We start from the raw sequence: 10,827 nt of genomic DNA, 5'->3' as shown, positions 1-10,827 counted from the left end.
AAGGGAAATGGGCTTTTATACTATGTCAGCCGTCAATCTGTTTCCAACCTTCAGGGCATGCTCTTGTCAACTGGGGGCTTCTGTTTGAGAAGCCTGGCCTGTTAACTTGGAATAAACCTAGATAGGCCCAGGCACGTTACCCCTACAACCTCCTCTGCAAGCCCAGCCAGCCCTGCTCCTCTGCTGCTCTGCTTCATGTTGCTCTTGTGAATAAATATTGCTGCACGTACTTAGGCCAATGTGTACAGTCACTCAGCTTCTGCTAAAATGGTTGAACAACCTGCGACACAAAGGGCAAGAGCCTTCTCAAGTCAATGAGTTTCTCTCCGGGTCTTGGCCTGATGGTTTTGAGGGATCTTCTTGGCATTATAAGATTATTGAAAGCCTGGAGATTTATAGTTGAGAGGCAGCCTGTGTCAGATTCTCTTAGTCCTGCCTCTGGCGCAGTGTGAGACCTTTAGGCAAGGATTTTCCCTATTGTAGCCTTTTAGGTTTTTTGGATTTGGTTTTTTTTCTCGGTTGGTTTGGTTTGTTGTTTTTTTTTTTAATGTTTGGAAATAATTAAAGCAAATAGACTGCTTTTGCAGCAGGGTAAGCAGGCTTGCTTCATCAAGAAAGCACCTTATGAAAGCTCTGCCTAGGACAAATGCATCCCATCCTCTAACTCATGTGCTGTTTTGTACTCTGTGCTTCAAAGCGTCGACCACCCAGCTAGCACCAACACCAGCAAGGTGAGGAATGGCCGGCAGGCCCTGCTTTTCACTAGCACCAGGATTAAACATTTGTTTCCACTTCTCAAACTGCCATGTCTGAGGGTTCAAAATGGTGCTGTGCCTGCATGTGTCCCCTCTGCCAGGGCACGGGCACATGCTTCTGTAAAACCTGTCAGAGGAAAGCTGCTGCAGAGAGCTACGTGGCGTGGAGTGCCGCGCAACGTGTTCGTGAAGATAAATGAATTGGGAGGAAAAGCGCTTTTCCTCTGCTGCTGCTATTTCAGTGTGAAAGTGAGACCCTGAAATGCTCAGTTCTACTTCAGCAGCTCTAAGAGGAGCCTTTCTTCAGAGGTGTCTGGTACCCACACTAATTGAAATAACTCCAAAAGGCTCTTTTAAATCTCACTTCCTCCCCCATGTTTGCAGTCTCTTCTTTTTTCCCTTCTCCTGTCTACACCCTCTCTTGAACAAAAAGCTTTAAAATGCTCTTCTGGAAAGGACTCGAATGTAAATCAGATGAAGTTAAGGTGAAGTCAAGGCTGATTTCATGTCCCTGAAACCACCAGCAGTGGCTGAGTGCTGGCGAGTGTGAGACAGGAGTTTGACACAACTGGGAAACTCATAAGCCAACTTAACAAAGACCAGGCTGGAGGCTAGAGATCGCCGCTGCCCCTCCTCCCCGTGTGGCTTTCTCAGCTCATGGTGAACCCTTTGATCACTGTCCAGCACAGGGTTACGTGGCAGCCTGGGCCAGGGCCAGGGATGTATACACGGGCGGAGGCTGCTGTAATCTGCGTGTGCTCTTGATCCACCCTGCACCCTTATTTCCATAAACACTGCCACGCATCGCGGTGGGGTGCATCGCTGCCGCTGCTCCTTTAGCTGCAATGTGAGAACGTCCCTGCCAAACACAGTTCCCTTTTCCAGAAACCTCTTCGATAACAACATTTCAAACAAATATGCCTGTATTTTGTAACCATTCCTCTATTTTTGCCAGGTGCGATCCTATTTGACGCTGAATTCTAAGGCTGTGAGTACCATAGTGCTATTCAGTGCGCAGAGTTTGTGTCTTTCAGAAGGGGCCGCTCTGGGAGAGCTGCGTGGCTGAGGACGGCTAGCTTGGGAAGGTGCTGCTCACGGCAAGAGCATTGTCGGGATCTCGCCCGAGGAAGCGCATCCTCCAGACCACCTGCTTTAGGGCAGTATTTTAGCTCCTTACTCTTCTAATAGGGATTTTAGCGCTGGGCTTAGTGGATATTGAGAAATCTTGAGTCTAAGATGAGTTCTTACAGATGTGCTGCCACTATCGTTCATACTTAAATGTTGACAAGGTAACGTGCAAAATGAGCAGAAACTCTCAAAGACAAAGGCTAATTGTCTCTAAGGTAAAGGGGATGGGAATCAGTGGTGGAGGTGTGGGCTGTGGTCCCTTGTGCTTTTTAGTTGCATTTATTTGTGGCCATTCCACCAGCAGCAAGTGGGAAGAGAGACTTGGTTCCTCCTGTCTGCCTCTGCCATTGAGTCTCCTGATAAGTTGCCTCCAGCACAGTGACACAAGTAGACTTTATGTGATTGAAGACTGTCAGCAGCAGGCTGTATGCCAGCTCTTATGAAAACCTCTGGTTTCTATTAAATCCTACAGAGATCCTGATATGGGCTCCCCTTTTTTATTTCTATGGGATGATCAGAAGATCCCAGAGGAATTATACCATTCCCTATTAAAATCTCTCTGGCTAACTCCTACAGCCCAGTCTTGCATTGCCCTCTTAGTAAATGACACCAGTTTTTCCCAGATAGTGGATCCACTACCCCTGCTTTGTGCAGGTTGCACAAAGGATGTTGCAACCCTGAAATTATTATTCTAGTGCAAATGCTGAAACTGGCTGAAGAGGATTTAGAAATCTACCCCTTGTCTCCTCAGTTCCCCCTCACAAAATACTTCAAATGTTGGTGAAATAAATTTTGCCCAGACAGATGTAAAACAGTGTCACGGCATCTCCTCATTCCTGTGGGTTTCTGCACAACGGGGCTAGAAGAGTACAGAGGCAATGCCTGGAGCAGGAGACTGTGAAGCTGCCCCCGGGTGCTGCAGCTCAGAGTCCAGCTGGTGCCACTGGGAGGGGTCAAGATGTGTCGGGGTGATTGTCCGTGGCTTGGGCATGGGGAGTGGCGTGTGCTGTGTGGTGCTGGCGATGCAGAAAAGCAAGCATGACGCGGTGGCAAGGCTGCTGCTGGGCACCCCACGGGACCCCTGCCCTTCCCTCCCTGCTGCTCGTGGTGGGGTGGCAGCGGGGTGGGCTCAGCCCCTGCCCTGGGACTGCAGCGCTCAGCACCGTCGTGTTACTCTGGTGTGGCTCTGTGGTTACAGAGATGAAAATCCTCTATTGTAGATGAAGATAATCTATCTGATGCTCAACCAGGGAATAATCAATCTCTTTGTGCAGGGTAGAAGTAAGAGCTATAAGGAGCCTAGGACACCTTTATGCCTATTTTCTTCCTACTGTGTCCACAGAAGACAGGACAAATGCCCAGAGCCGCTCCGTGCAGAGAGCCCTGGAGCCTGGTGTCACCGCTGGCACAGCCCCCCAGATTGCTCAGCATCGTCCACCAGCTCCAAAGACATGGCTGAGGATGCGGCCCTTATCCTGAGCCTGAACTGCAAGGCAAGATGCTCATACCCTCAGCTGAGATGCTGCAGTGGGTACAGCTTGAGGGAAAAATGGATCTGGTTTAGCAGAGCTACCTGTCTTTAAGATGATTTTAAATGTTGACATTTTTTATGCAGCCTTTTGGAGCATTTCAGCTACTCCCATTTGGAATTCAATTCCTCTCCCTGTTAATCAATAGCAGGCCTTAACAAAACAATATCTCACAGCAGACACAAGCACACAGTGCTGAACAAAGCAAAACAGCCACTGGCTTACAGCAACAATTGCTGCTACACAATGGGTTTTCAAAGCTCAGTATATATTTTGTCCCTAGTGGGAAAACCATAACAAGACTGAATTAGTGGCTAGGCTTGCCAAAGGGAGAAATTAAAGTGCGACAGCTTGTCTGACACCTTGAAGTACCTTTATTTATTTTGGGGGAGAGGACAGCGTGAGGAAATAAGATGACTATTAGGGTAAAATATTTTCTATTTCTTTCTGAAGCGTGCAGCAGTTTTGCACGCCTGAGGGCCTGGTCAGGACAGGGATCAGCAGCACTTTCTGGTAAGAGGGCTCCTGAGAGGCTCTGGCAAGTATGGGGATGCTGCCCGCGGAGCTAGGGAGGCACAGGGATGGAGGCAGGAGTGTGGCATTTGAGGCGAGGCCGAGCTTGGGAGTCCCTTGTCCCTGCCCAGGGAGGCCTGGGGCTGCTTTGCAGGTGGCTGTTTGGTGAGGGAGCATTTGCAAAGTGAATTCCCTTCCTTGCACATGGTCACCTCCCAGCTTGCAAACTTAACTGCTCATCTGTGGATCTTGACAGCTCCTTGCTCTGGCACTAATGGGCTTCAGGAGCTCCCAGTGAGCTGTAATCGCCTTGGTTCAGGGCTCAGCTTGCTCCTTTACAAGCACCTTCACCCCTTGCTGTTAACCTGTGGTCCCCTTTATTCGGCAGCTAAGCTTGTAAATTCATGTAACCAAATAGCTGCGCTGTTAACTGCCTGCACGAAAGTGAACAACACATCCATCTTCCAGCGCCCGGCCAGCAGCCTAATGACACTCCTCGCCGTGCTCGCAGGTACCCTTTCAGACATAACCAGCTCTGGCACTGCAAAACCAATTGTTTCGGCACTTGCACAGGCCATGCAGCTCAGCCAGGCAGAGGAGGGAGGTCGCTTGGGCAGAAGGCTTCCCACTGATGACCCATCACCACCCCACGCCATGGTCTGATGACTGGTGAGGGAGACCTTCATCCTGCCACTGAGTCATGCCTTACACCCCGGAGCAGAAGCGTGCTTGCTGTGGTTTTATTTTGGGTTGTGACCGATGTTTGACTCTTGGAAAAGCCATTCCTCAGTTTCCCTGTCCATAAAGTGAGCGTAATTTCCTGAGGTAAGGCACCACTGGGAGGACAGCTGCTAATGAAACACTAAAAGGTGCTGAGGCTTTCTGGCCTCTGTAGCGGTTCCCAAAGTCTGTGGCTTGAATCCTCTAGTCTTGAAATTAATCTTGGCAAGAAGAAGGTCGTCTGAATGCAAACTGGTTTCCTATGAAACGAGGCTCATGTGACTGCTTTGCGTGCATGGGTGGGTTGATGTGTCAGACCCCTTCCAAGCTGTCCCCATGAGCTAATTTCAGCCCAATGAGGCAGAGAGGTACGGCTCTCATTGACAGTAGATCCTACAGTCTCTGAGGAAATCGCCCAAACTCTTTCTCCTGCTTCCACGGAGGAGGCTGGGCTGCAAGTTCCCCCTTTGCTAGAGATTTCCCATGGGAGCTCAGCTGGGGACACTGCTCATGGGAAACAAGGCTTGGCTGCTTCTGCTGTTGCTTGTGTTACTACTTGTTATTGAGGGAGAAAAAGTGCAGCTCTCTGTCTGCAAATAATTTAGACCTGCCATTGGCAGAGATCTTATATGTTCCCTTCTTCGCCCCAAAGCAATCACAAGCAATCAAAGTTGGGAGCACGTGAGCTGGCAGGGGCTGAATGGATGTTGCTTTTCTTTATTTGCTGGCTGCTCACCTGGTGCAACAGGCAGTCCTAGAGGATTTCTTAATTAAGCAGGCTCTGTCCTGGGTGGCACACGTACACTGCCAATGGGCATTACAAAAGCATAGTTATTGCACTTTGGCTTGGGAAAGGCCCTGGCGTAGTTGTATTGTTAAGGAAAAAGTCTTGGAGGAAGCAAGAGAAGGAGTCAGGGCCCCGCTCTCCAGTCCAAAGGCTGTTTGTTGTCTTTATGTTAAACATCACTGGATCTAACCTCAGTGGAGAGTGGGTGGAGGGTTAATTTGAGTTGCCTTTGAAAACAATTTTGAGCAATGCACAGCAAGATCTCAGGGAAACCATGTTTACAATCTATATCCTGCCTCAAATTGCATCGGCGCTGCTCTCCTGCCCTACTGCCAAAATTAGCTAAAAAGTCATCCGGAAGCAGCTGGTGACCCAAGCAGCAGCCCTTGTGTTGAGCCAACATATAGTTATAGAGTTTCTCCCGGTTATTGAGTATCACCTACTCTTTGCCTTTGCAGTGGCGGCAGGAAACTTCTCATACGTGGAGCCTAATCCAGTGTCCTCAATCATGTGCAGTTCCTGCTGGTTTTAGCAGGAGGCTTTATTCACGGTGCGTAGTAGCGATGTGTCCGTCAAGAATCGGGCTGTCTTGTGTCCTCCCTGGAAGAGGGTGGGGAATCCACTCCTCTGCCCACTGGCTTCCTGGACATCATCAAACGCGTACAGGCTGTGATAAACAGTCCTTAGATTTAAATAGCAATACTGGGGATTTTGCTAAGCTAGGTAATACTGAGTTGAGAGTGTTTGTCGATTAGCCTTCTCATCCATTAAATCCAGGTTGCTTTCAGCTTTTAATTCACTCTACATAAATTAGTGCACCTCTTTCCTTACTCCACTGGGACATGAGTAGCTGCTTCTCCCTCCAGTTTGGAGATAGGTGTATTTGAGAAGTGGCAGAGCATTCATTTCTGCCCCAGAGGAACTTTGCAGGAGAAACAGCTCTTGAAGTTGTTAATTTGCTGCAATACATTTGAAAGAGTTGGTGTCAGGGTGTTTTGGTTTGTTTGGGTTTTTTTTGTAATTATTTAAAATATTAAATACTGCAAGCTAACAGAAACAAAGCAAAATACATGACTGGATGGGGTGTGGGGGGATTCCTCTGCTGACCCTCTGCCCTTGCAGGTTTTCACTCTGACAGACCAGCTTTGCATTCCCCAAGGCAGAGACTTTTATCCTGTCTTTGTGACTGTTTTACTTCCTTTTTCTTTTGGTGGGGGAGGGATGAGTAATTTCTGCTTTCCTTCTGTTTCTTCAATTCTGATGGCTTCTTCACCAGGAAAGAGGAGATGAACAATGCCAGGATCCTGCTCATTCTTCACTATTTTCCCTTTTCTTTCTCATCACCAAAAGAAGGAAGAGGGAAATGATGGCAGGCACTCCGTAGCCACTCATCTTTTCAATCCATCTCTTCAATTGCTTTTGTTACCCAGTAGCATGATAGTCTTCGGCTTGTTTACTGACTGTTTAATTTAAATGTATCCCCATCAGGGAGCCAAAAGATCCAGTCTTAGAGCTCTTTCACATGATTTGTCTAACCACTCTCAAAATTATTTATCGTGGCTCTGAACCGACCGGAGATTTTTTTTCTTTTTTTTTCTTTTAAGCACTATGATTTGATCCAAAACATCTGTAGAAAATCACAACTGACCTCCCATCTGGGCAACAGCTCAGCTCTGTCCTGGGGCTGGGCAGTGTCAAGTGTGTGAGCTCTGTTTCAAAAACCTAAAATTCCTGACATGATAAAATTCTTTTCTTATATGTTTGTTGACAGAAGGCAGGCAGGGATGGGAAGGGAAGGGAAGGTTGCTGTTAGGAACGCAAGAGCAAGATAGTGCGCTGCTGGGCCAGAAGTGAGTGGAACATCTTGTTACGGAAATGGCCACGAAAATGCTCCTCCCTGCACTAGAAATTCAGCTATTTAAAGCAGGATCGACTGCCAGTCCTCTTTGCCACTGTTGTCATTTGGATGGGGCATGTGTACATAATATTTCCTCGTGAAAGAAAACTTGACAATGCTCCTCTGGCCACATCCTGTCCTGGAGGGGAGGAATCAGATCGTCCCTGGAAATGGTGTCTCCCTACGAAGAGAAGACCCAGGATCTGCATTTTAGTTTTCATCTAAAATTTTAAAGAAGTGAATTTTGACCGCCAAATGCCATCTGAGTGGCACAAATGGGACACAGTTCCTGAGATTTTTTAAGATGTGTTTGGGCGCTGGGGTTATGTCGGACAGCACTCATGTGAAAGTAAAATTATGTGGAGAAAATTAACATAATTACATGACTTAAAGCAAAGCCCACTTTCCCCGGAGATCTGTATAATCAAAGTGGCAATACATGCTTTAAAGCAGTTCTTCAAAACAGATTGCTTTACCTTCACCCATGTCAGTGAGCAGAAATCTTTTTATTCTCGGCTAATCACAGTTCCTGACTCCTCAGGGGGTGGGGTCACATCTTTGAAAAGACTGGAGTTATCAAACACACGGAGATGTAGACGTGCCCCTCTGTGTTTTGTTAACTATGTTCTGCTTGTGTTTTTTCCTTTCCTCCCTCTTCGTTTTTGATTTTCCAGGGAGATTAACCCACGTCCGGCTTAAGCACCCTCAGACTTTCCTCAAGTTGAGATGCACATCTGGATCCCAGCTCTACAGCTTGAGCCCATTGCTGTTTGTTATTGTTTGCATTGCTTCGGGCCCCACTTAGGGATCATACAAAGTGTTCTTTCTGAAAAAATAAATATTGAAGTGTCTGCACAGCATTTGAGAGAAGCACACTCCTTTCTGTAAGGTGCTGTCGTCCAATTGTTACAGAGGCACAGAAAAGAAACTTTAGGGGATGCATAGGGCCCTGGGGCTTCAGGAAGAGTTTTTTACAATATTAGAGGATTTGAGTCATTTCCACATAAGCCCCTGTACTATGTGAAGGGAGAGCACCAGGCTCTGGTGGAGCACTCAAGATGTCCTACTTAAGGGAATGTAAAGACCTCGCTTGGCCAGGGATTTGGATGAGTTTTAGGCCAGCTGAGCCTGGCTTTTAGAGGTAGGGATCTCTTCTCATGCTGACTAATGAGTCCTAGCAGAGAAAGAAGTGTTGAGCAACACCATTGCAGAGCCCTGAAGGCTGCAGAGACGTGGCAGAGCTGCTGGAGATGCTCGAGGTATGGATCATCTCGTTTCTCCTGTATTTATCCCCCTGCCCCCAAACTCCTTGTTTAATTTTTATTGGGATTTTCTTCGGATGAACTCTATTAAATGCATCACTAACATTGAAATTTGCCGATGCCAATAAACCCATCTGTTTTATTAACTAACTGCAGTCTCTGGAGCGTTTCTCACCGGCTGAGACACGAGCAGCCCTTTCTGCCATCTCCAGCGCTGTGTGTCAGCTCCCCGAACAATGGGAGGGGACCCAGGAGGTCGCTGGCAGGAAGCGTCGCTTCCCCTGGATAATTAACCGGCTGGGAGACTGAGGAATGAAGATAGCACATGAGACACACACAGTACAGACCGCTGAAACAATAAACAAACAAACCAATGACCAGCACTTCCTTTTCTTATATTGTTAAGGCTGCTTCCTTAACTCAGGTTGCCCCAAACCCACCCCTCAAAAAGCAGCCTTTTAGGCTCACTAGTTCTTAACCTCTTCACTGCCGGTCCGTGCTGGAGGCATAAGCTGACATTTGACAAGGTGATGGCCAGCGCAGAGCCTACCGCTCCTCCTTGGGGCTTACTGGAGAAATTGCAGATCCCGGTTGCTTAAAGTGATAAAATCACTTTTATGAAAAAATTGAATGGAGAGGGACTTAGTTTGGCCATAAGGCTGCATAGCCATAACACCCCAGTCCCAGGACTGCGCCCCACATGGGTACCAGCATCCAGACTGGCAGCTGACTCAGTCTAGATCTTGAATGTTGATTTCCAGAGAAACTGGCCTCAGAGCCAAGACCTGGAGGAGAGCTGGATCAGAGCTTTGTGGCTCAAATCCAACTCCTGTATAAGCCCTGCAGCTGTTGTTTCACCATCTCTGTTAGAGGGGGGTCAGCGGTGCCACCAGCGCTCCTTGTCCTCTTCACACAGGGTGGATGCTCCCACGCAGATCCCCTCCTCTGAGCCCGGGGTGGACTTCTGCCCATGGCCTCCTCGCCCCTCCAAACCACTGTTTGGGCAGGTTGGTGTTTTGTTGTTTCTGACCTGCTAACTCCAGAATTACGGAAGACCTCGGGCAGTGGGAACCCTCCCCTCTGCCCGGGTAGTTTTTGCAGATGTCTCACTGAAGAGTGAGCTGGGAGTTTTGTTTTTGTGCACAGTGCATCATGAGCATGTTCTATCCCACGAAGGCTGGATGGCACCTGGGAGCTGAGGTGAGGAGGTGGTCCAGCATCTGTCACACGCCGATACTGGTTTGTGGATCTCGCTCTGCCATGTCCTCAGCAAAATGCTGCCAGGGAGAGGGTGCAGCCAGGGACAGCTGGGGGGAATGAAGCTGATCCTGCTGGAGCTGGGAAGCTGGTTTTCCAAAGAAGTGCTGATGTTTCTCCCCACCAGCCTGAAGATTCATAGCAAGGCGGGAGTGGGATGCCCAGGGAGGGGGCTCGTGGCCCGTTCCTGGACTGGCCCCCCTGGCAGCACTGGCAAAGGCTGTCCTGGGGCAGGTCCTGCCTGCTGCTGAGTGCTCCCAGCTGACAGCTTATTTGTTATTACTTAAAATACCCGCTGTTTGTGTTAAGCACAGCAAGAAGTCTAGTAAACCCAAATGGTGACATTTAAAAAATGAAGTCTCTCAAGTAGATGTTTAATCTTTCTAATAAGGAAGTTATCTGCTAAATACCAAGTTTAACAGCTCTGTAATAAGTCCATATCACAACACAGATAATGACTGGTGCGGTACGGTGGTACGGTTTAGCAATTGATATTTGATTAACCTGTAAAGGCTTTCTTGCTTAATCTAAATTACACTTCTAGCCCAAAGATGGTTTAAGGTGCAGCGCTGGAAGTTTTGTCAGTAAAACTGTTGCTTTAAGTACTGTGGCACCTGAGGCTACATGGTGGCTCTGAGCACAGGGTGGCTTTGCGTGGGGGTGCTGCTCACAGAGCCTTCACGCTGGGTTGGGGACTCCCTCCTCCCTTCTGCCCTGCTCTTCCTTACAGGGGAGCTGTGGCTGCTGTTGTCCTGCCTGCCACCTCCTCCAGCGTCCTCCCTGGTGGGTTCGTCCCCTCACTGGGGTGTGGTTTACCAAATCTGCTGCGCCAAGCCAGGCACCGGCCGATGCCAGCTCCAACGCACTCAGTGCCCATCCCCGAGCCCCAAAATGGGGCCCAGCCTTGTCACCTCATGGGGTGTCCCTCACTTTTTTTAAAGGAGGTTACATTTAGAAGGGCAGAGGAAGGTCTTAATCC

Source organism: Pterocles gutturalis, unplaced genomic scaffold, assembly GCF_000699245.1.
Source record: "Pterocles gutturalis isolate BGI_N339 unplaced genomic scaffold, ASM69924v1 scaffold15175, whole genome shotgun sequence".
Lineage (NCBI taxonomy): Eukaryota > Metazoa > Chordata > Aves > Pterocliformes > Pteroclidae > Pterocles > Pterocles gutturalis.
Note: the sequence above shows the minus strand (reverse complement) of the source record.